The sequence below is a fragment of the Hippichthys cyanospilos genome, chromosome 3 (genome assembly GCF_059441005.1).
Source record: "Hippichthys cyanospilos isolate Australia breed blue-spotted pipefish chromosome 3, RoL_Hcya_1.0, whole genome shotgun sequence".
NCBI classification, from domain to species: Eukaryota; Metazoa; Chordata; class Actinopteri; order Syngnathiformes; family Syngnathidae; genus Hippichthys; species Hippichthys cyanospilos.
In genome coordinates, this window is record NC_142371.1 from 12,627,104 (window position 1) to 12,654,811 (window position 27,708).

The 27,708-nt window shown below is 39.1% G+C and overlaps 1 long non-coding RNA gene across 1 annotated transcript in view; it reads left to right on the plus strand.

Moving 5' to 3' along the window:
• The window catches only part of LOC148425787 (uncharacterized), a 74,135-nt gene extending 61,164 nt beyond the window's left edge, over positions 1-12,971 (plus strand). Inside the window, exon 3 of the long non-coding RNA XR_015865053.1 lies at positions 12,803-12,971. This is a non-coding gene — a long non-coding RNA (uncharacterized LOC148425787). The remainder of the gene's footprint in view (positions 1-12,802) is intronic.
• Positions 12,972-27,708: the final 14,737 nt, after the last annotated feature.

Consider the following 27,708-nt stretch of genomic DNA (forward strand, 5'->3'; position numbering starts at 1 on the left):
GGAATTAACACATCCTGTAGGTAATGAGTTAGCGTAATACATTACATTTATGTGTTGACAATGTACTGCAGCGAGTCATTATATTACTGTAATATTTTTAGAGTTTCTGATTCTTGTAGTGCCTTGCAATTTGGGGATTATAAAACAGTAATAATTAACAGATATGAATGAATAAGAAAGACATCATGTACAACAATGTTGTCTGAAAAATATTCACTGCATGCAGAATCTCAAATCTATTTCTAGAAGTCATGCATCAATGACAAGTGTAGAATGGGGATAGGGCAAGTTATTGTATGCAACATTAACATGCCAAAAGGTTTCTCCTTGCTGCACTTTTTTTAAGGGAGGGGGTGTGTGCAATTAAATACCCAGCAGAATTACGGCCAAAACACGCAGACAAACGTGGTGAGAAGGCCAGCCAACGCTTCAAAATACACCTTACCAAATAATGTATGGAAACGAACACCTTTGAAGCATACTGTGGCTGAGAAAGTACAAAACAAACTCCTAAACCTCTCTGTTTATTGATTCAGAGGTCCTCAACTACATGAAGGTTCCAGCCCTAAAAGGGGTAAAAGTGCATCAGGAGAGAAGACTATAGCCGGAATTCAGTGTACTTGTCATTCTATGTGTGAGCATGTGGATGAAAGATTAGTACTGTACATGTATGATAAAACATTATGCGTAGCAAGACATTCTGCAAAAATATTTTGTCTTCAAAATATTTGGAACAACAAATGCAGTGTCATCTGTCAGCAGTAGCACCCCAGCAGGTAGGGCCCAGCGGCCGTCCTTCTACTTGAGACAAAACAATAACAAAACATTGTCTCTTTGCAAGCAGTGCACTCATTCTCACAGTAAAGCATTGCTTCATTGCAGTTATAGTTTTAAACAAATGTATAATCACTACATTTACAATTATTCCAACACCCGGATTCCTTCCACACTCCAATAAAATACATGGCAGGTGTATTGGGCATACTAAGTTGTCCTTAGTTGTGATTGAGTGCGTGAATACTGTATTTGTTCATCTCTGTGTGCCCTTGCGATTGGTTGGGAACCAGTTGAGGGTGTGCCCACCTACTGCCCGAAGTCAACTGGGATAATCACCAGCAAACCAGCGACCATTATGAGGATAAGCGGCTATAGAAAAAGGATGGATGGACTGGAAGTCATGACACAACTGTTGGATATTGGGCTCAGCTCCTATCTCTTAATGGTAATGTTTCTAGCTACTCGCTACTCAAAACATTGAACACAACCAGGAAAGTGATTGATTTTATGCTACCATATTTAGGATTGCCTAAATTATCTTAAAGGTGCATCATAGAGCTACAACGGGCTTGTTCAATTGCACATTTAAATTTAAATGACCCTAAAACATCGTTTACTAAAAAAATCTAAATTGGTTATTCTTTGATAAGCGGACCCCTCCGTGTCACCGTGTCACCTTAACGCGGTGGAGGGGTTTGCGTGGTCTAGTAATCCAGTAGCTAAGTTTTCGGGGGCTTTATGCCCGTGGTAGGGTCACCCATGACAAACAGGTCCTGGGTTAGGTTCCAAACTAAACACGGCTCATATACCCCTCTAAGATGAATGCATTAAATGGATCTGGGTTTTCCCTTGCCCGGACGCGGGTAACCGGTGCCCCCCTCTGGAGCCGGGCCTGGAGGTGGGGCTCGTTGGCATGCGCCTGGTGGCCGGTCCTGCAATCATGGAGCCCGGGCAGGACCGGCCCGAAAGGATGACGTGGGTCCCCCTTCCCATGGGCTCACCACCTGGGAGAGGGGCCATAGGGGTCGGGTGCTAAGTGAGCTGGGCAGTGGCCAAAGGCGGGGACTTTGGCGCACCGACCTACAGAAGCGAGCTCTTGGGATTGTCACCTCTCTGGCAGGGAAGAATCCTGAGCTGGTGTGCCAGGCCGAGATGTTGGGACTAGATATCTCTTCCACTCTGGAGTTGCCAGTGGTGAGGCGTGCAGAGAGGGGCGGGGATGTCAACTGATCACTACCTGGTGGTGTGTTGGCTCCGATGGTGGGGGAGGATGCCTGCCAGACCCCAACGTTTTGTGAGGGTCTGCTGGGAACATCTGGCAGAGTCCCCTGTCAGAAGGAGTTTATACTTCCACCTCTGGCAGAATTTCTCCTGCGTCCCAGGGGAGGCGGGGGACAGTGAGTCCGAGTGAACCATGTTCCGCGCCTCCATTGTCGAGGCAGCTGATCGGAGTTGTGGCCATAAGGTGGTCGGTGCCTGTTGTGGCAGCAATCCCCGAACCCGCGGGTGAGGGATGCCGTCAAGCTGAAAAAGGAGTTCTAACGAGCCTTTTTGGCCTGTGGGACACCAGAAGAAGCTGACAGGTGAAGCGGAGTGCGGCTTCGCCAGTCGTCAAGGCAAAAACTCAAGTGTGGGAGGAATTTGATGAGGCCATGGATAATAAAATCTGGGTGGGTTTGAGGAAATTCTGTCCGTCATTCGGCATCTCAGGAGGAGGAAGCAGTGCACCATTAACACTGTGTACAGTGGAGATGGGGCACTGCTGACCTCAACTTGGGACGTTGTGAACCGGTGGGCAGAATACAGAATACAGACCTCCTCAATTCCAAAAACTTGTCTTCCTCAGAGGAAGCAGAGTATTCAGGGTCCGAGATGGGCTCTCCCATCTCTGGGGCTGAAGTCACCGAGGTGGTCAAAAAACTCCTTGGTGGCAGGGGCCCGGGGGTGGATGAGATCTACCCGGAGTTTCTAAAGGCTCTGGATGTTGTAAGACAGTCCTGGCTTACACGCCTCTGCAACATCGTGTGAACATCGGGGATAGCATCCCTGGATTGGCAGATTGGGGTGGTGGTCCCCCTTTTTAAGAAGGGGGAACGGAGGGTGTGTTCCAACTACAAAGGGATCACACTCCTCAGCGTCCCCGGTAAAGTCTATACATGGGTGCTTGAGAGGAGGGTCCGTCTGGAAGTTGAACCTTAGATTCAGGAGGATCAGTTCTCGTCCCGGCCGTGGAACAGTCGACAAGCTCTTCACCCTCAGTAGGATCCTCAAGGGTGCATGGGAGTTCACCCATCCAGTCTACATGTGTTTTGTGGACTAGGAGAAGGTGTTCGACCCTGTCCCTCGGGGATCTATGTGGGGGGTGCTTCAGGAGTATGGGGCAGTAGACGGAACGGAGGGTGTGTTCCAACTACAGAGGGATCAAGCTCCTCAGCGTGCCTGGTAAAGTCTATACATGGGTGCTCGAGAGGAGGGTCCCTCTGGAAGTTGAACCTGCACTCACCTATGGTCACAAGTTGTGAATCGTGAGGAGTTTAGTGAATGTCCCACAGGAAGGAGGCCCCAGGAATGACCCAGTACACGCTGGAGGGACTATCTCTATTGGTCGGCGTCTCCTCACGGAGATGGGGGTCTGCTATTGATCGGCCTCACTTGTTTCAAAATGTCAGAACGGTAAAGCTTTGTTGTGAGTAGTTACAAAACTGTATTCAAATGCATTTTACTGCATAATTCAAAATTGAAAGGGTTAGCCAAGGGTCCCAAGATTGCTAGTGATGTTAAAGAGAGAAGAAGATGATTTATAAGGAAATGATGCTGGAGATAACCCTTATTAGAGAATATGGGAATAACTAGTGGCAAAGGTAAATAAATCATTTTTATATTTTGTATTACACATGTTTTCTGATTGTGTTTTTAATATGCATGTACAATTTTGATGTTTTTACCTGGGGTTTAAAACGCATTAGATATCTAACATAGGTTTGGATTGCCCATCATACAACGAATTCGCCTTACGACCCCAACCGCAAAATAGATTGCTGTCGTAACACGGGGGCCCACTGTACTGTGTAAATTATTACAATGTAAATAAATTTGAGTACTTTGACAATTTTTTTGATGGTCTAGAGTCTGATTATTTATTTACTGGACCTATTACTGTATTAGTTCCAATATCTCTAATAATATATAATTTTAGACACAATATCAAAATTAAAAGCAGATGAATCATACCACAGAGTCATAACATTCAACATTATAGCTTAAAAAGTTAAAAGTTCAAGTTACATTATAGTTCTCCTCAATAAATACATGTTACTCAATTTTACTTAATAAATATGCTTTTTCTAAAATACTCCGGCGACTTAAACTTGAATAACTTATCACTCCACACAGACTGTAATATTGTAAAGAAAACTTTCAACTTTCAAATGTAGGTACCGGTAGTTTGAAATGTTACATTTTGAAAGTAACTTGCCCAGCTGGTAGATAGTGACAAGTAATTTGAAAATCGCCCTGCATTTCCCAAAGCAGATGCTTAAGGAGTCATGTGTCAACCATACAGCTACTGAATCAAGAAATTCTATTTTCCTAGTTGGGTGGAACCATTTTATTTTCAACTGGGACAAAATGTATTTTCTGTGGCGTTACTAGTTTTTATTTTATTGTTTTTTTAATTCATTGCAGCTTTCATTTCAAAGTGCAAAGGAGAGGATTTAGCAGGGGTTGTAAGAGAGCAAGAAGAGGGACAGATGGATCGGGTGGGTGGTGGACAGCACCCATGCAAAAATATAAGGTGTGCATGCGTCGCTGAGTTTAGTGGTCTTTTTTTGTGCCATACACTTAAAACGGACACTTGTGTGTGTGCACTCTTGCAAACACTACAAACACACACACACACACACACACACACACGCATAACGTCACTAGTCATCATTTCTCTGAACACACGCACACACACGCACGCACACACGCACGCACACACACACACAAACATAGTGTATGTTCATTTGTGCTCTATTTTCTATCTCCTCTGTGAGGGTTAATCTGTGGATGTGTTCCAATGCCCTCCTCCCTTTTCTCCTCTCCCTCTTTCTCTCCTCCTCCATCAGCTCTCATCCCTCCATCCCCTTGGGTCTGTAGATGGGTCTTTTCGCAGCATCCCATCATGCCTGGAGATGCGAAGAAGTTGCCTTTGCTGCTTAATCAAGCTGGCTGGCATGGAAGATGGATGTTTACGAAATAGCCCCCACGTCTGCGTGCCTAATATTTAATAGCCAAAACTTATGCATGTGTGGTACAGCAAAATATGAAGGGAAGCACACTCAAAGCTTGCTTTTAATTCATGGATAGAACCCTGGAGGACGATTTTCACTTCCTGCAACATCTTGATTAATGTTAATTGTAACACACACTCACATGGGAGGATATTCAATAGAAAAGAAAAAAAAACTCTTATTATTGCCTCCAAAAAAAATGTGCTGTAGCCTTGGTTACAACCTGATGTGCAGCTTTAGTGCTTTTCATTGTGCATTCTCTCCAATGGCCACCAGGGGTGGTTTCTGTTTTCACACTGTGTCCAGGAGTATGAGCCACTTGCTTCATTACCTCACTTAACATACTCCTAATTAGGTCATAACCTAATTAACTAATTTAAAGGCTTCTTCCAAACACAATCAATTAGTGAATTATTATGCTATTTGGAGAAAAATAGGCACATGGGTTTACGTTGATTACCTTTCACAGATTCACTCCTCTAAATAATATCTTGTTTAGTCTCATTATCTAGGCTCGTAATTAGCTTAGCCCAATTTGGAAGCTGGTAAAAATCTTTGTATAAGAGTCCAGAATGATGCTTGCAGTTGCATTTTTGATAATGAAATGATGACAACTAATTTATTGGTGGCAGAAGGTCATCTATAAGAACTTGAGCTCTGGAATTTGATTGTTCCTGTGGACAAAAATCAATTGGGCTTCCCTACTATTGCGGAGGAAAACTTGAGCAAGGCACTGAAGCCCAACAGACTCATTTCAGCAGTGCAGTTAATTTGACAAAACACTTACTTTTACAAAACACTTTCAATGCTTATATGGTCTAGTTCAGGGGTGAATAACTTAAAAACAATGAATGTCACTTATATATATACTTATATATGCAGATTTTTGCTATGCATGCTTTATGATGTATAAAGTCAAATAATTTCCTTTTTGGTGTTATATCTCAATATATCAATATTGCTTAAATTGCATGAAATTCCTTTTTGGTTTCCCTTATCCACCAATAAAAGTTTTATTTATTTATTTATTTATTTTTTAAACTGTATGAAATTAGACGACACAGTGGAAGATGGATTAGCAAGTTCACCTCACAGCTCAGAAGTTCTGGGTTTGATTCGGGCTACGGATGATAATGCCAAGTCATCATGGCTGACCATTAGCTATGTGTTTATCCGTAATGAAAATTTAAAGTCTGTATGCAGTCCATGTCTTGTACAACAACAAACAATAATTATTATTCAAGACAAAACATCTGCACAGTGTATAAATGCACTTAATTTCACTCACAGTCCGAAATAAAGATGATGACAGTATTAATGTGTACTCTACACAATACTGAATCACTTTCGAAGTTTTCTCCAAGTTGAGAATGTCTTTATTGATGCATCTTTTGAAGCACGTAGCTATAGATGTGTTTTCATTTCCTTAACTCTTGCCGATACGTAACCTTATTACTCATCAATTTTCTTGGCTGTTTGATGGACAGACCAAGTTTGCCATAATATTCAGGATGATAAATCTTGAAGATAAATCAGAGAGGCACCCCTGAACGCGGGCCAATATAATGCCCTCAGATGACAGGGACACCAATGACACCCACCACATTCACGTTTTATAAAGCCACACATGCAGACACACAGGTCTCTGTCCACTGATACTTCCCTTCCTGCTATTCAAAATATCAGAAAAATATACACTTTGCATTCAATAAGCAAATACTTAAGCACATACTTAATGAGAATGCCTTCATTGGGGAATAAATCACCTGTTATGAGCCTTGACTTTAATTAGCAGATCAATAATTCTAATAAATGGTTTATGTAATTAAAAATTACAACTCTACATCAGTTAACCAAAATAACTGATGCAAATCTATCCCTTGCCTGTTTATAAACATTTCACTGCCAGACTTGAGGCAGGCATTGTTATAGACCAGGTTCTTGTGCAGCTTGTCACGCGCATTTGATATTTTGATAGCTTCCCGTCTCTTTGCATTAGCCCCTGAGGTGCCCAAACCATTTTAGATGTTTATCGCCAAAGCACTGGGGGTTAATTCATGTCTCGTCACGAGTGCCGGCAAAGAACAGTATCACGCTGTCGTCAATTGCACTCGCAATCGGCTCGCTTAACGGGGAGCGTTGTGTTACGCTGACTGACACATGACAATGACCCTGGTGACTCTCTGGGATGATACCATCAGATTTGTATTTCCCCTACCGCTTCTGACTCTCTCCTCCTATTTCATACCCCATCTCTCTTCCACAGCCTCCTCCCTCGACTTACTCTGTGACTCCAGGCAAAGGAGAAATTGGGATTTCACCCCAGGGGAGGGGAAAGAGTAGGAGAGAGTATGTTGTCTTTGTAGTGGTGTATTACTCACACGCATGCACAGATAACACACCACATAACCTGTGAACTCAAGTGAAGGACACACATACAGTCAAGCAAAGCCCACACTAACTGTGAGTGTGAGTTCTTTTGTGTGGGTATGCATGATAATATGCATCGAGTCATACAATTTTTATCAGCCTCAAAAAGGTAAGGCTTTCAGTCTTTAGTGTGGAACAGCATGGAGCCACAGGGCATGGTTTAGTGTTTTTCAATCATCTTTGGGAAAAACTATAAAAGCAAAGCCTCTGCACAAGCAAATATTTACTGCTAACACGCACACACACGCACACACACACACACACACACACACACACCATCCATGGATAGATGGATAGACGGATAGATGGATACATACATACATACAAACATGCATAACATACATACATTCATACATATATAATATCAACATAAGGCAATAAATTGTGACATAATGCGTGTATTGCAATACGACATTCAGTTTTCAATATACAGTATCATGTATCGGTTTTTAAAAGCCTTATTTTAGTTTTTTTTTTAAACTCAATCCACTACGGAGAGGCTTTTGTATCATGATTTTTGTCATATTGTGTTTTTCATGTAAATCATTCCAGTTGCTTCAAAAACACCACATTAAATACAATAGATTACAATAGATTACCTTTTGAGTGATTCGATGTTCCAAACCAAAAGCTGCGGCAGAGGAGGAGGACAAACAGGAGGAAAAAAAATGTGATGTGAAATTTTCACTTGCTTTGTTTCTTGTGATTGTTGTCATATATCTGGCTTCCTTCTCATGTTGCATTTAATTAAAATGGAAATTTTGAGATTTCAAATTTTTTTTTTTTTTTTTTTTTTTTACATGCTAAATAATAATTTTGTAATATGAAGAAAAAAATCTACAGAAGAGACCGCATCATGAGGTTTCACTGTACAGTGGACCCCCGATTTACGACATCCCCGTCTTACGTTTTTTTTCACCTTACGACGTGGACCGCGATGCTTTTTTTTGGTCCCCTCTTTCCGCCATTTTTTTCGCCTTACGACACCTTAAACATGGTGGTCAGTGTCCATGCATGAAATGAGTCACTTCGCACTCAAACGGCTATACATGCATCACTGCTTACGTCACAAAATTGCTGGTCTGCTATTTGTCTGTGTCACAACGCCCTAAGATACTTGTCTACTATTGGTCGGCATCCTGGAGGCACTAAGATGCTGCTCTGCTATTGGTCAGCATCACTTGTTCCAAAATGGCGAACTGTTAAAGTTTTGTTCTCATGAGAGTGCTTACAAAAACGTATTTATAGACCATTTTAGTGCTTAATTCAACTTGAATTGATTAGCCATGAGTCCCAAGATTGCTAGTGATCTTAATGAGAGAAGAAGATGATTTATATGGAAACGAAGCTGGAGATTATCAAGATATATAAAAAAAGCTAAAATAGCCTAGTCTAGGCAATCCTTGTTAATGCTTGAACTTAAAAGAATATGGCCATGCTTGTATTTTTATGCATGTCTAATGTGTGATCATAGATGTCAATGATTTGTGGCTTCTGAAAAAGAATAGTTTGTCTATTTTTATGTTTCTTCAGTTTTTTTTTCAGTCATTGTTAATGTACTGTTATCGCAACGTGTTGGATACACGTGGTATGTGAACGGCAACAACAAGCCAAACTCGATAGTCTAATGAGCAATGTAGCTGAGCGTCTTGATCCTTTTATTGCAATTTGAGGGACTGGGTTTCATGAACTTTCTGAGTGAAACTGAAAACAAACCAAAATCAGCATTAGCCATTGCTAACAAAATAAACGCGTCACAAATGACTTCTGTAGAAATTAATTGGCAGAGATAATAACGTTAGCTAGCGATTAGTGATGCTAAACGAACATGTTTGCGATCTTTTAATATTCGAAGGAGGCCATCAACAATTATATGCATTCAACAAAAACAATGTCTAGAACAGTGTAAAACACAATACTTACAGCCATTGCGTTCAGAGGGGCAGGAAAGTACTAAGACAAACGTAAGCTGCAGCAAGTTCTGTTTCCTAAGCACGGCCTATATGATACCGTTACACACAGCAACTTACTGTTTGCGCCTTCAAAATTATGTGAAAAACGGAAGCTAACTACATAGAACAAACTTATGTGTTTGGAGGCCCAACAATGTCATAACTGTCTTGTAAACAGAACAAAAGAACTACAACACCTCAAAATATTTCTAAACAAATATTACTGTGGGCAGAACCGTCAATATATATGCCATAGATATGTTTATTTATTTTTTACAAACATTGCCCAATATATCGCAATACCTATCAGAAAATATCTTTGCTGTATCGCACTACATTTTTAAAGCACAATACCCAACAGTAATAGATAGATAGGTTATACTAACAGGTTCACATGCATGTTGTAGGACACACATCCCATGAATAATCATTGTTAGGGTTAGGGTTCGGGTTATGGTTAGGGTTTTTTTAATTTGCAAGAGACAGCAATGAAACAACCAGTCATACCTAAAAAAAAATAAATGAAACTTTAAAAAAAAAGAAATGTAATTTCTATTAGAAGATTTCATTTGAAATTCAATTTGGTCATTATAGGGTGTGGAACAAGATGAGAAATGTCATTTTGGGGTGTACTCCAGACTAGTATTTTTAAAACTATTTTCAAGAATTTATTTCTCCTTTTGATTTGGTCTCAGGACAAGTAAATTTCCTCAAACTGTGCATTTTAGTAATTTGTATTAGGATGATTTTAAATTTGATGGGTGTAATGTCAAATGTCCTCTGATTCTGGAATGACCTAGTCACTGCAGTTTGAAAAGTGATAATAATGTTTGATAGTTAACTGTTGCTTTAACTCTTCATTCATGTTTCTAGCATTTAAAAAAAAAAAAAAAAAGATCCATACTTACATAGAACTGGTAGCCTGGGAACCAGACTCATTGCTGTACCAGCGAAAGAGAAAGGGCACATTCAACATGAAGCATATTTATGACCCAACAAACAGTAAAAAAGAACCAAATTGGTGAAGAGTGGTTATGACGTCAAAGCACTTCGCCTGGAAGAAAAGTAAATAGTAGCAATGGCGGCAGAGTCAATTTAACATGGATAGTCAAATAGAGACCGTAGTGAATGACTTATGTCGTTGTTGGAACATTTCAGATGCATCATCTAATGTATGTACAGTACAGTATGTCAATGTTGAGTAGATTCCACAAACTGGCCAGATTTAATATTTTAACCACATGAGGTCTTAGGTGCCTAGTTACAATTTTTGCTTTCCTCCTTTGGAAACAGCATCAGTACACAGTAAAATATCAGTTCAAGGAATTTGAATATGAGCAAAGCCCTTGTCTATTGAAATACATGAAATACATGAAAATGTATGTATTTCGAATGATTCTCTCTCCATCTATTATTTTTCTCATTCCTTTTACCGAAATGCATACATTGTATACATTCAGTACATACACATGCGCACGTTCAAACACAGCATCAGATACACATGTGTGCGCACGTTCACACACACACACGCACACACACGCACCCACGCACACACACACATGCACACTATAGCATTTTTAGACTCAAACAGGATTATCCATGGATATTTCTTGACCTATTTGTATTGATTTGATTTTCATTACAATTACACACATCCTTTGTAGAAAATCTTATGAAGTAAATATCACACCCAACAGCATATTAACTAAAAGCCCAATTTCATGCTTTTGTGTCGAAGGTTGCCCTTCAAGTCTCCTTTCATTGTTCAGAAGACAACGGCCGTAGAGTGCACAGACTTTTTAGTCACAATGGAAGTTTTATTACCATAAATGTCATACTTTTGAAAGGTTCCAGAAAGCAATATAAAGGTGGCTATATAAAGATACTGGAATGATACACAGTATGGCATTTCAGTGTTGTGACATGTTGTCCCATTTTCCAAATATTCATATGGCAATAAATTATTTGAATTCCGAAAATGTGGCCCCATTTTGTGTACCATTTGAAAAGCACTGTCATATCTAAACTATGACAAATGAATTGCACCTGTAACACCTTTACACTACAAGTTCACCTGCTGTTGTGCTTTAGAAAGCCCCTAGTCATCAGTATCAGACTGATTCACAAAATATTGTTCTGAGTCGGGGAGTGATTAGGTCTCAAAATCTGTCTGATAGGTATCAAGGCAGCAGCCTGCACTATTTACAGCTACCAGATTTGCACTGGTGAAGGAGAAGCTGTGTGTCTGTGCGTGCGTGTATCTGTTTATGTTCTTTGGGTGCCAGCCATGTCAATCAGCCCCCTGTAGTGCAACTGCCCTTCACACTTCTGTTTATCAGCTGCTGTTGAGGACTGTGAAGACTGATAAGAGAACATCAGTCTCTTTCCATCTCTCATTTTCCTCTATTTGTTTCTCAATAAGGAAATGAGCACACACACTCACACATATTCACACACATGTACTTTATTCTTCTCAATTTTCACCAATGAAGCCAATTAACCCTTTTCTCAGATGAAGTAAATGTCATGTTGCATTGGAGAGACAGCAGGGCAAAAACGGTGGCTGCTGACTTTGATCATATGCCAAAGAGTGATATTTAGTGCTTTAGTTGCCATGAACACAAACCTATTGTAGATAAAGTCTAAGAAAATAAACTAAAATACTTGCATAGTTCATCTACAAACCATCGTTCAGCCTCATGGACATCAGTGGCTTGGTCAAAAAGTGTGTGTGTTCCCCGGCTCTAAATGTGCTGTCCAACCAGTAAGTTTTTCTACAGTACAGAATACCATCCTTTGTTGTTGAAAAATAATGGAGACAATTACAGTAATTGGCATGGTATTTTGCTGTTTAAACCTGACTGTTCTCTGTTCCAATGAGGTTCTAGCCATATTGGTGTGAAAAGTTAAATTGATTACACAAGGGCCCCCATATGATATTAACCTTGACATGAATGTTATCTTAGCAAGGCAAGCTGTGACTTTTCTCATCATCCCTTCTCAATTTTGCTATTTACTAAGTATAAATTAGGTGCATAATATTCATCTTTATCTGCAAACAGTGATGCTTCAAGCGGTCACTGTTTCACTCACACACACACACTCACGCACACAAACACATGCAAGGATATACATGCATACATACATACATACATACATACATACATACATACATACATACATACATACATGCATACATACATACATGCATACATCCATGCATACATCCATCCATCCATCCATCCATCCATCCATCCATCCATCCATCCATACATACATACATACATACATACATACTGGATTGATGTAGTAGTGGTCAACATATTCTTACTTTGTGTATTGAACCTCTTTTGCCCCATACTCCTGAAGCACCCCAACGAGGGACAGGATCTAACGCCTTCTCCTTGGGCGAACACCCATGCACTCTCGAGGATCCTGCCAAGGGTGAAGAGCTGGTCCATGTTTAATGGCCGGGACGGACGAAAACCACACTGCTCCTTCTGAATCCGAGGTTCAACTACCAGACGGACCCTCCTCTCCAGCACTAAGCAGTTTAGTATACATATATGAAAATCACATCTTACCAAATGTACACAACTGTGCAAATCAAATCAACCGTACAACTGAACAACAAATGATATTCTCTTCAGTATGAAAATGCTAACGAGCTAACACAAAAATGCTAACGAGTTAACATGAAAATGCTAACACATTTTAACGCACTGTATAACATGCTGATATAAACCAACGTTAGCCAGCTTATTATCTATAGTTACACAGATAACCAACCCTGGGCATATTAACATAAATAATATTCCACCAAAGAAAACGTCTCACAGACTACGGAGCCCCTAAAGGGACATGGAGAAAAAACTAAAAATTATTGCGAGATCTTGCAATACCTTTGCAAGCTCTCACAATAGTATTGCGGAATCCCGAAAATAATATTGCAAGATCTCGCAATACTTTGCGAGCTAAAGGCTAAAAGTACACTTCCAACAAAGTGACAAAACTGGAATGTACTTTTGTTAGTGTTTAAATCAAGTAATCATTAAGGTAAATAAACTACTTTCAGTACTTTCTGGTACTGCTGGTAGTTACTTTCAATCAGTACATATAAATTACTTTTTCAAACTAACTACGGCTACACCCCAGTGATAATGCCTTAGTATACGCATTTCCCTCAATACTTTTAAACCTTGAATGCATCTGATCTGTTTGACATCATGCTGGAAGTTACTTTCAATCAGTACATATAAATTACTTTTTCAAACTAACTACGGCTACACCCCAGTGATAATGCCTTAGTATACGCATTTCCCTCGGTACTTTTAAACCTTGAATGCATCTGATCTGTTTGACATCATGTTATGCTCTGACCTCCTGGATTATGGAACACTCACATGTGGTTGGCGGACGAACTGGCAGTTTTCACACTTGAAGAACTTAAATGTCCCGCTATTTTCCATGCAACTCCAAAATGTCTAGCGAGATACTTTAGTACAGTGATTCTCAAAGTGGGGGTCACAGACCCCCTTGGGTCCGTGGCCTGACTTGAAGTGGGTCCATGAAATAGTTACAAATGTTATGTGATTGTAGATAATATGCTAGCTCATGTTATTTTTTTAATTTCAGCATGTAATACAGTGTTGCCTTGTATTTGGTAAAGGTTAACATATGCAAATGTTCAAATCATATTTGCAAATCATTTTTGTTTGCTGATAATTAAGGTTTTGTATTGAAAGGAACATCACTTGAATTCAGTTATATGATTGATTTTATCAACGCAATTTGTGTACGGTTAGTAAGATATATGATTCTTGCATATGGGACTTACCTGAGTAATGTTTGTTTTTTATTTTCTTGTCTTTACAGTTTTACAATATAAATAAGAGGTAGCTGTATTACTGACACAACTAAATTAAAGAAGAGTTATGCCATTTGCTGTTAGTTGTATGTCTACCTACATCAGGAGCGTCAAACTCATTTTTAGCATTGTAGTCAGAGTTTCTGTCAAAGGGTCTGTATGACTGCGAAGTGAAATATATCTGCGTTCGTAACACACTTCCATGGTTTTGAAATCAGAGCCTGGCAAAAACTATTCAAATGAGGAATTGGGAATAATAATTTAAAAAAAATAAAAGTTGAAGACAACTTGCAAGTTTGGTGTTTCAGCCACAAACTTGAAGTCAAATCATCATTGTTTTGGCCCACATAAATGATGTGGTGTTCTGGATCTGGCCCCTGGGCCTTGAGCTTTACACCTGTGACTTACAAAGAAGCCATTGTAACATCTAGGAAAGACAGAAAATCAGGTTATTATTTCCATTCCACTGTAAGACATTAAATCTTTGCCTTCAATGATGACTGGTCCAGTTCAGTTTTCTCCATACAGTATTTGTTTTTGTGCGTCCACTATACATACTATACAGAAACCCACAGGAAGTGTATTTGTATTAAGATATTTTTTTATTTATAATTTCAATTTTGTGGCATTTTAATTTTAGTAAATGTGAATATACCATATATATATATATATATATATATATATATATATATATATATATATATATATATATATATATATATATATATATATATATATATATATTATATGTGTGTGTATTCATGCCATTTTATTTTATATTAAATTGTCAAAGTGTCATCACGCTTCGATCCAGCAATCAATTCAAACAGTTTCATGTGTTTTGTGTCTACAATTGTTTGCTAATGAGGCGATGAAGCCAGCAAAGCTATTTTTTATTTTCTTAAATACAGCATAGTTGAAAAAAAAACAAATACACTTGTTGTCAGATTGAATATGTTGCTGAATAAAAAGGGCACTTATGTTTGGCTTGAATGACTTTTGTTTTTGTCTCCGCAAACCTTTTCAATGGAGTTCCTTGGAAAATATGCTCCATCTTTGGAGTCCCTCACTCCAAAGAGTTTGAGAACCCCTACTTTAGTACACTAGCTAACAACAACATATTCAAGTGCATCCCAAAGTGAACACAATAAGTACCCCCTGAGCTAGTATCATAACTCCATTAGTAAATATCAACAGCCGAACAACGTAGCCCTAACCTGCAACATATTCTTGGCACTGATAGAGAAAAAAAAAATCTGTGTGGACACATGCATTCTTATGGGCAAATGAGTGAGTGGGCAGTTTTGTGGATGTGTCTGTCTGTGCACATGTGTGTGAGTGAAGAGAGTCAGACAGGTAAGAAACATTAAATGGCAGATGAGATTAAAATATAACTTTGGATTGTATTGGTGGCATATTTTTTTCTGTGTGAAAGCTCTGTGTGGCAACATAACCACTCTTCCACTGAGCCATGTAGTAAATCATTTTTAAAAGGTCTTTAAAACTTTCCACTTAAGTACAAGCACCTACTCGATATGATTTTATATTAGCTTTGGAACAATTTAAAATATTTTATTTTGGTGGCATATTTCTATTTTATAGTAGCTTTATCTGAAGAGTCTGATTTGTGTTTACCCAACCAGAGATTAACACCAGTTTTAAATGTAAAATACAGTGGTGGTCCGTGTGTTTCACACTTAGGCCTCCAGTGATCCGGCCCCCTCAGAAGCACATACATGCATTACTGGGCTACACAGGTTATTTTCTGGAGCATTTAAATGTCAATAAACCTGCATCAGCAATTGAAACTTATCATCATGCGTGATACTTCCAGAACTTAAAATAATTATTATTAATTTTAAATTATTTGTACACAAAGTTTTATGAAGTCCACCAAGTGTCATGTCACTGTGGCATGTTGGCGACGGATGTGAGAAGGTAGATCCAAACCAGGGAGGTAGAATGAGATGGGCCCACTAAAACGATTTATTACTCGCAGAAGATGGGTGAAACACGAAACACTAGAGCTACACTTGAACTGGAACATGCTCATGACAGGTGACACAAATTACACTAACGACAGATGCCAGGGAAAAACAGCACAAACCCAAAAGCAAAATAAGTCAAACTCCACAAAATAAAGCCACAACAGAAAAAACCCAGACAGAACGTGACACCAAAAGCAGGCATGCTTTAACAAGATTGTAAATTACAAATTGCACTTTAATATCAGAACACCATTTTGATTCTTTAACACTAATTGAATGTGAAATAAAATGACGAAAACATATTAAAAATGAAAAAAAAAAATAAAAATCAAATGCTCGACTCACCAAAACGTGTCCGTTCTTCTTTCTTTCCTCAGAAAGACTTCAATGACTTGCTTGTAGAGTTTCTGCGTTTCATTTCTAATAATAAATCTTTTTGTATTGACATGGACACCAATCCTGAAAGTTGCAATTCCAATTTCAATTTCCAATTTCCGTTTCAGCCATTGTGGGTTATTAAAAAAAAAAATAAAAAAAAAAAATAAAAAAAATAAAAATAAAAATGAGCAGATAGGATTTGTTCGCGGGTCTGGCTCCAATGTACGCTATGCCTCATGGATGCCGTTAGCTTACGGTTGAGCAAGATGTTTTTTTCTTTTTTGTTTTGTTTTTTTAATCAATAACTTTATTTAACTACTTTCAACGTTAAACATGGTGGATCAATATAGCACCGCCTTCATGCAGTGAGCATTCAGTCGCGCCACATTCAACTTGAGGCCTTTAGATGGCCTTTAGATGAACTTAGTTTATGGCTCGATTGACTATTACAGCTGTCTATTAAACAGGGCATATCCATCTGCGCGTAGAAGCCCGCGCCGTTTTGATGAGAATGCCCTGGCTTCTGGCGAGGGCAGATTTCACAAAGTGTAGCGATACAAGTTAGAAAAATTGTAATTGGCTAAAAACAACATAAAACTACTGCACTGCAAGGAGAGTAACTAAATGGATATAAAATGACACGAAAAGAACAGAATTTGGACAATAATTAAAAAAAAAAAAAAAATATATATATATATATATATATATATATATATATATATATATATATATATATATATATATTTAGAAAGAATAAATGAAAAATGAAATTGACTTTTATTATAGTTACTATAATTATTATAGTTTATCATAGTTATTATTATATCAGGTTATTTTAGGCTAGCAGAGAAGGCCTTGCTGGCCCTGACGGTCCACCACTGGAAAATCATCTCTTCAACGCTTGGATGTAAACTATGTGGGATCATGCCATTTTTGCTAGGTTGAAAGGAACATAAAGAGGACTATTACTGTATAATCAGTTAAGTGTTTATCATCAACACAAAATCAACAATTCTATCTTGTTGGGCATTGGGTTTCATAGTCCAATGCATGTGCTCTCTGGTACAATATGCTACCAAAGTCTCGTGAGAGTACTATGCACGGAGATAGAAGCTACCTGATTTGCAGCATGCTTATTACTGCCCTACCACATGCATGAGATGAATCAGTCATGTGCCCTATATTACAATCAAGGATTCCATTTTCCCTATCAAAGTGGCTGCCAACGGCAATGTTGATTAGCTCAGCCCTCCCAAATGTTTTCTTTCTTTTTTTCATCCGAACGCCACCTGAAATTTTCTCTTTTCATGCCGGATGGATGATGACGGCCCAGCTCCACATTTCCCTGGAGACCGGCTATTGAAAGCACGGTCGTCACACAATGTTGTCGGCCATTGTGTCGCTCATGTCCACTTGTCAATCAGGTATTGGGAGACTCCTGTGGACCTACACATTTCAATAGGGAGAGGACGTGAGTGTGTAACTATACATCGTGTCAAAATCTAAGCAGTCATAACAAGTGGCGGTGGTGCCTGGGTTTCTGTATGTGTGTGCGCCTCTGTGTGTGTGTCTCGCTCAGTCAGCCAGCTGAGTCTGCAGTCAGTTTATGTTTGACTGCAGGGTATAAACTGGAGCAAAAAATGAATTCTGACTTTCCAGGCAAAATGAATTCCTTTTCTCATATTCCGGCACAAAAAAAAAACAACATCTCTACATTGCATTAGCCCAAGGACTCCTTTCTCATTCTGATGATGATTTAGCCATGTTCAAGTCTTCTCTGTAAACGACAAGGACCGAGCCAGAGAAAGAAATAAGAAGAATGATGAACTGAGGGTAACACAAGGGGATTGTTTAAAATAAAATTTTTGTGTATTTCAGTTATTTATGTATGTGTTTGTTTGTTTGTTTGTGGTAGTGAAGGTCAATAAAAAGAAAAGTCCCATACCAATTTGTTATTTTGCAGAGTTTTGAAGATTGAATGTTGGTATTAATGTTGGCTATTAATTGATACACATTGTAGTTGAATGATTAATTAAAGATACCGTATTTTCCAAGCTATTAGGCGCACTGGATTATGAGGCGCACCTTCAATGAATGGCATATTTTGAATTCATATATAAGGCGCACCAGATTACAAGGCGCATAGAGTAAAAGCTGCCGTAGCGGCGGAGGCTGCATTTGCATGCTGTTTTGCATCCGCTAGGTCAGTGGTCCCCAACCCCCGATCCGCGGACCGGTACCGGTCCGTGGATCAACTGGTACCGGGCTGCGTGGGCTGCACACGAAATAATGTTTTGGAGATGATTTAGTTTAATGGTGCACGTGCACCGAACGCGAACGAGGCAAACAAGCGGAGCGTTTTGTATTGTAGTCAATGGAGTTCGCGTGACTGGGGGCGAAGGCATGTCGGGCGACGCGATGGACGCGAATGGAGCGACACACATGGCCGCGCACGGTCACGAGAAGCGCCTTTTGAGTGAAGTTATTTTTGATTTACTTTTTCGGCGTTTCGAGTCGCCACAACCAATCAACTTCGGGAACATTCAACGGCTCACGCAGGGGGCAGGAATGAATCATGGCGGCCGCTTTACGGTCACCTGGAGCGATCCAACACGGCCAGCTGAGCTTTCTATACGAAACAGAGCCAAGCAAGAGCCCTTACCAGGCTTGTCGAAAGGCGGAAGCGAGAACTTGGGACAACTGGTATGTGCAGCGTTTGCTTCACTTAACAACTGTTGAACCGTAGTTACTGTGCTAAGCTAACGATAGCGTAGCATTGTCAGCACAATATTTAGCACGGTCTCGGCCACTCGATTGCGACATTGAAACTTTTATTTTTTGGCAGGCGAGTATTGCGGCAAAGAATAAAGGTGCCGTCCGTGAAAATATTGGCTCTGTCACATCCCAGAAAAGTGAAACTTCTCAGAAATGCTCTTTTTTACGCATCTACCGTGAAGTGCACAGCAAGCTCGCCCCCCCTCCCCTCTCCTCTCGCGAATAAAAAAAAAAGTGGACAAAAAGTCCATACCATACTCCGTCCATACATTTGTGATGTGGTTTTGAAAGCAGTATTTTTCCTGAGGTATTGTCAGTAAGATGGTGTTTTCGGGACACGGTCCTTTAAACAACAAGAACTTATGACAGTTGTGTGACTGTTTTATCATGTAATAGAGGCGATTCCTCAATTCAGTAAACACGCAAAAAAAGCAGTCTGATACCATTACGGTAAATCAGATGTTAGTGCAAGCACAATATACTGTAGTAATGCATGAAATATTGCAAAGCAATAACAACATAACATTAACTCACCCATTTTGAAATGTTATACTGAAGCCAATATTCACACGATTTCGGTTATACATTAATTTTTTTATCACGCTCTGTTTGAACATTTTTTAGGGTTAAGGTTAACTATTGGTGTTGTAAATTCCTCGTTGCAGTTAGGTTGGTGTGCACGGGGTGGATTGCATTTGGTCATGTGTACGAGGGGGATGTCCCTTTGTGCAGTCAAGTTTTTTGATGTGTGTATGAAATGTGTTAAAAATGAACCTCAGAGCTCAAACCCCAAACAGACAGGAGGCTCAAAGAATGCTCAAACAAGGTTTAATCACAAAAACTGCAAATCCAGCGTGGAAGGAAAAACAAAAAAATAACAAAAGGGAAAATTACAACTGAAAACTCAGAGCCAAAACACCAAGTACAAACAAAAGTGAGACATACGGTAAAAGGTCAAACCAAAACCAAAAATACACTCCAAAGAGACGGAGGGAGAATGGAGTTCACAGGAGAACGTCTGACTAGATAAAAGTAACAAAAGAAAAATGGGAAAAAATAATGGGAACGCAGGCAGGAATCACTGGGTAGGGAACACACGTGTGGCGAGGAATAACCCGGCATTGTTCTTCTGCTCCGGCCGCACTTAAGAGGGCCCCTGATGACTGATGAGAGCCAGGTTTCCAGCCAGTGACTCCGCCCCCTCATCATGGAAGGTTCTCTGCCCCTAAAACCAAAACACAAGAGCAGTAAGCAGGAGACATGACAAAATGCTCTGTCATGGTGAAAGAGAGCAACAATTCAAATCGACAAGTAAAACTTCCATCTCCACGTTCATTTTCAGGAGAACCAAAAAGCAGCGTTATTGTTCAACCATTAGCTTAAAAAAATCAAATAAAAAAATCAAGTCATTTGCTACACTTTAGATTTTGTTTTTTGTGAAAGCAATCAAGAGTATAGAATTACGGGGGGGAGTGAAAAAAATTACATTTTGATTTGGGTTTTGGCCTGATGCCTGTACAATTCTCATAACATAATAAATAATATGTGCATATTTTATTTATTTAATTTATTATCCATCCATTTTCGATAGCCGCTTAACCCCACAGGGATCACAGGCTTGCTGGCGCCTTTCTCAGCTGGCATCGGACAGTAGGCGGGGGACACTCTGAACTAGTTTCCAGCCAATTGCAGGGCACACAGAGATGAACGACCAATCACATGCCCAATCACACCTAAGGACAATTTAGTATGTCCAATTCACCTGCCACCTCCTTGGGGAGTTGGAGGAAGCCGAAGTGCTCGGAAAGAACCCACGCGGGCTCGGGGAGAACATGCAAACTCCACACAGGAAGGCCGGAGCCAGGTGGATTTGAACCGAGACCTTTGAACTGTGAGGCGGACGTGTGATTCATTGCGCTACTTTAATGTATTATTTATTATTATATCTTTTTAAATTAATGATTTAAACAATTATTTGATACAAAAAATAAGAACAACATTTTAATGAAGACAAGGTGACAAACAAAAGAAACAAATAAAGGGCTATGTGCTTGTGATTAGCACAAGTCTAGAGCAAAGTGCAGTCAAACTTTGAATATGGACAGTTTTCTTTCTTTTGTCATTTTCTTACACTTAGTTAGAATTCGTCTTAAGGGGGAGAGAACGCAGCTGACACCCAGCGAACAGAAACTAATTGCCTCATTTCTAATAAAATCTCAACGGTGGAAATACATGCAGGCTTTAGCGTTGCCGAGGGGAGTTGCTGGGCTGGGGTCCATGCACGACAACTGCAAGATCTCTACTTGCGGATGCTTTTTTCTGCCACGCATGGGATGTGAGCAGTTAGAGAGAATGCCTTCCATGTTGGCCACACGTTGCTGTGTGACCCACCCTGCAAATATTTTTGACACGCTGTCGAAGAGGAGCTATTAAATTAAATGATAATGATGATAATTCCTTCCGTGAAATGATTTCTACCATGATTAAGGGGGATTGTCCCATGCTGTCATGGCATGTTGTCATACTTTTGAAATGAAGTATGATGACGCCCACCACACAAATACACACACATTGCAGTACACCATCTGTGCCACAAGTTAAAGCTGTTTTAGTTAGTAAAATGAAGTGTCAAAAGTCATATGAAGTCAAGTCTTTCTTACCAAAGTGGCATGTGAGCTGAGGGTGTGCATACTGTAATAGAAAATGCTCTCGGCCCACCGGAAGGTCCAGCAAGGTCCAGTGAGGACCTGCTAAAGCAGTCTTGCCCCAACACAAAATTGAAAATGTGTCTGTTGGCAACATTTTGTGACCAAGATGTCAATGTAACTCCTTTGTAAGTACGACAAGCACAAGTGGTTTTATTTAACGAATTTAGTAAAGCTTTCTTGTCATTATCACAAAGTAAAAACTACAAAAAAAAACATAACAAAGCAAGCACATGTCTCCAAATACACCACAAGATCATGCAGTCAAAAACCTACTATATAAGAATCAACTAAAAACAAACATAAACATTTTCAAATGACTCAAATATACATTGCGACCGCCAAAGAAATACAAAGAATCTCCCCTAGCATTAGAACGGCAAAGGCTTGGATGGTTGGGGGTGTATATTTAGGCAGTGTAATGTTTAAAAGCAGCTTGAAAGTAAAGGGCAACATGCAGGTGTGGACCTCTCATTAGTAGTGGCATGTGTCTTGTCACTCATCCATTGTTACTAGCCACCTTCGCATCTGAGCTTTTTCACACTGCTCATCGACTGTTTGTCCCACCTGACCTCACACTAACACGTGCACGCAAATGTATGCGCACACAGACAAACACACATCACACTCACACACACTTGTATGAGCATTAAGGCCAGTTTGTTTTACAATATATTGCCTCTTTTTTACATCATTTCCCATCACTTTAATGTACAAGTTCTCTGTTTGTTTTACACATCACATTTGAGTTTAAGAACTAGGAAGATTGCTTCTGTAACTGCGTGTCCTTATATACTACTTATGGTTACAAAATGTTATTTTTACTGAAGCAAAGGGGAAAGAACATTATGTTTTCTGTCTAGGTAGGATTTTTTTTTTTTTTGCTGAGAAATGGACATTGGACAGATTGACTGCATATTTTTTGTCCCTCTCCTTTGTCCTCTTCCCCCACCAAATATTCGGCCCTTAAACAGTATGTTATTTACTCTCCTTTGAACACACGAATTTCCAGAAGTGATATTTAAAAATGTAAGCAGCCACTGTTAAAGAACGAAAGTATTGGTATATTGACATTCATCAATTTCGTACCTTATTAATTTTCTGTCCAAAATTATCATGATAAATAGTTAACTTGAGTTTGCATTAATGAATATTATCAAGTTTTATTAATAGTACAATTTAAAGAACTTTGCATTAGACTGACAGCCTTTTGCATTGATCACTAGTAGCTCAGTTTCAAAAAGGTTTTGACCCCGGAATTCTGTTAAATGTCATGGAAAGAACACTCTACACTTGAATAAAATGAGATTCAATAACCTATGCACCTCTCTGGAGCCCAAAAACACATGAAAAAAAACTAGGTTTTACCATTCCAAAAACCATACCATGGTGAACCAAACTGAGCTGGACCATTAATGTCCTGTCATGCAATTATAAAATTTTAAAACATGCTAGCTTCAGTGCTGTCTATTGGTCTAATAGTTTTTCTGTGGCTCTTGAGGAAAAAGATGTTACCGTCAGAACAGATAAGATGCATGCCATCTGAAGGATGAACTTATATTTCACAACTAGGCCACAACTTCTTACATTTTTTAGTTAATTGGCAACTTTGCTTTAGTTTTACTTTAGTTTGTAACTGTACGCGTCAGCCTTTCGTGCTGTGGTTAAAGAGTTACACTCAAGTAATTTTAGACATAAAATGTGAAGCACTAAAGTTCAGTTAACACTGCATTATATCATGAAGGAAAAAAAGAAAATAACTGAAAAATATAAAACGCAATTGGACTGTGGAATTCCTTTGAAGGCCAAGATAAGCATTGAGATACATAGCCATTTTGTATTAAGTGGATGAATAATGGATGCATCATCATAAAAATGACACTACGCGGCTCAGTTTCCTCAGTCCAAACCGCACACACACCAAAAAAAAAAAAAAGCCCCAAAACTGTGAAGGTCCATATGACCACCAGCCTGTAGCTATATTTCAATCAGGACCATTACCCCCACCTCCCACGCTTCCTGTTCATGCGCTCTCCTTTTTCCATGCAGAAGAGGCAGACATCAGACCACACATACAGATGCGAAATCTCCACCCGCATCCCCCAACCTCCAGTCCCCCAACCATCTGTGCACGTCCCTCCACCCGCAACTCCACAACAACAAGGCCTTGAACCTTTGCCGAGGAGTCAATCCATCACTGAAAACAGAGCGGAGACACCTAAAGAAAAGAGAGAGGGCGGGTGTGCGGGTGATGAGGAGGGCTGCATGAAGACGAAGAGGTGAGGAAAAGCGAAAATGAGATGGCATGAAACTTAATCACAGAAAGGGTCGTGTCGGGCAGAGGAGGGGAACAGATTAAATTAGCATAGCATTAGATATGGAAAATGATCTCTGTCAAAATCATCCACCGCACAATTATAATATGTTAATTACTTATTTCATTAAGGAAGTTTATTATGGCAGCACAGATGAAATCATGCAGGCCAAAGACACCTGGAGGAAAAGCAGCGATGCCTGAAAATCTCCCTCTCTCTTCGCCATTCTTCACTCAGATCACCCTTCTCTCGTTATTCCTCACAACAGTGAGGCGCTTTAAAACACAATGTTTAATCACCTCTGAAAATTGCTGTCGGAGCATAATATTCACAAGAGATGTTACATCTGTGTCATCAGTCAGATGTGGCCCAAGCGCAGAGAAGCAGTGCGAATGGAAAGGAGTTGTGCTGGAATATCCATAAGAATTGTGACTCTTGCATATTTCTTTTGTTTGGGAGACAAATGTGTTCAGCAATTATATTTTTACAAGATGAACCGTAAGAATACATACGAAGCAGTCTACCCATTGTAATTGAACTCATTATGAAGCTTGATCATCTATTCCCCATGCACATAACAAAAGTAACCAATTTCCTTTGTTTTGTGACATTTCAAAAGTTTGTTTCAATTTGCCTGACATTTAGATTCAAAAGGAGCCACGGGGCTTTTTCTCTTGTTTGTTGGCTCGCTGCCTCCCCGGCTTGTCATCGATGGTCCGACAGAAAAACCATGATGATGACAGTCGTCAAAGAAGTAGCAGCCTTGCACTGAGTCCTCCATGGCAATAAGAGCTGGAGGAGCAGGTGTGCTTCATGGAGAACAAACAGGAAGGTTGAGTGGCTAGAGGTGAACAGAATTTGGATGAGGAGCACAAAGAATAGTTGCGTTAATGTGGCTTTCAAATTTGACAGAATTAAACTGATGAATCAAAACCAATTCTACCTTGATCAAAAACATTCTTGATAAAAGAAGAAATCCAAAGTACTCCCATTTATTTTCCCCATTATGTAGGACTCCCTTTCAACTGTACTTTGTACTGGTCAATGACCTCTTTTTAAGTCTTTCAGTCCCATGAGCGAGAATTTTCATCATGTATAATACTCGGATTGTGTGACAATAATTCTTATTGACTACTTTTTTTTGTTCATAAATGGATAGATGACGCTCGTGGTCAGTGCTCTTAATATTATGCCAATTGAACATTGTTGTAATGTAGTTATATACATATTCAAACTGTTTTGCCATCAAAACACCTTTTCACATTTGCAGTTTTGTGTCAAATCACCATTGTGCAGAAAACACATCCTTACAAAAGAAGCTAATTTTCTCTTTTCATCCAAAACAGCTTGGCATCACTCAAATGACCTATTTACAAACAGTGATGGGTAGAATCTCACTTTCTTTTCAAAGGTAAAAAATGGAAATGGAATGGAATAGAATCCAATTTTTCCTATGGTACCAATGTCTACATTGTCATACAATACAAGATTGTGTGTCAAAATGCTTGAAATCGGCAGGCACTCTCAGCGTTGCCTTTTCAGATAACGCTTGGCACTGAAAGAGTTAAGCATTGGTCTGTGTATGCTTTTCATACGTGACCACAAGCCCAACAATTGAAATATCTTTCAACAATTGAAATCTGCCTATTTGAAGTTGATTTCACCAATGTGGACTTCTATTCATTGAAAAGACTGTTCACAACTCAAACCATTCTTGTCAATCAAAACCTGCACATTTATTGAGCGTTGTCAGCATTTTTTTTTACTTAAATAATTGTCTTGCATCTTTAGTTGTCTTCATCTGCTGCAAGTTATCATAGAATCTGTAGTCAATACTGAACAGTAGGGCTTCCAGAAAACAATAATATCTAAAAGACGCTTGTAAGCACATAAAGCGTCAGTTTCAGCTTTTAATATTTCAAATTCTCTCGATTAAAAAGCAAAGGTCACATGTTTTTCATCAACAACTTTGCTATTGTCTAGTGTCCTCATTAAAACAGATTTGTAGCACCCTAGAATATTTTTTCTTTAGTTCTAGTTCTGTGCCCCACAGCAGCCACAGTAATTATAAACAAAGTAAAAAAAACAAATCAGACATGCCAAGAATTCCGTTTGTTTCCAATCAATCAATCGTTTTTCCCTGACAATGAACAGCTGCTGACCTTGGGAAAGTAACTTAAGCTACAATGTTTTCCTGCACATGTATTGTGCATAGACCCCCACAGTGATGACACCTCATAAAACAAACTTTCGAGACTAATATGAAACAGGTGCATCTGTTACTGTTTCCTTTATAGGAGTGCTCATCCAAATGTGGTTTTGCCAGCATAGAGCAGCACTTTTTAACCTACAAGAGACACGTCAAGTACATCCACACACACACACACACACACACACACACACACACACACACACACACACATCTATCTATCTATCTATATATTTTTTTTCTCCAATTGAGTTTTAATTTTAAATCAGATCAGACTTGTATTGAAAAAACTTATAAAAAACTCAAAAATAAATGTGAATATTTTAAACTTGAGCAGTCAACATTCAGTATATACTCCTTTACTGTTTGTTGTATTTCTAATTAATAGTGATATTGTGTACAAGTGTATTCAAAGCATGCACAGGCTCCTGATATCACATGCATACCCATTTTGAAGATAAGTCAAAGTTGTTAAAAATGATGAGCTCTTTATATATATATATATATATATATATATATATATATATATATATATATATATATATATATATATATATATATATAATATATATATATATATATATATATATATATATATATATATATATATATATATGTATTCATGTTTCTTTTACTCAAAATTCTTTAAAAATCCACAGGCTTCATCTAAAACCTCGTCCAGTGAGAAATTGTGGAAAATGTAGTAAAGACATTTTTCAAGCAGGTATATAAAAAATAAAAATATGCATATCACCTTGCCCACTGTTTTGATTTAAGATCCACTTGCTGATTTTAATGCAAGATTTTAAACGTGATATAAAAAGCGATAGAAAGATCAAAGGAATGCGATAAAAGGCTATAACGCCTGCTGCATGTACAGTATGCAGCTGGGAACTCAGCAAAACAAATTCAGATGTTCATTTCTCTGGTGATCCTAAGTTTTCATCTTTGCAGTTTTACATGTTTTGCATTCCAACTTGAAAAATCATGTAGTTCCTCTCGTGTTGGGCTGAGCCTTCAAGCGAGGGCCTCATTTAT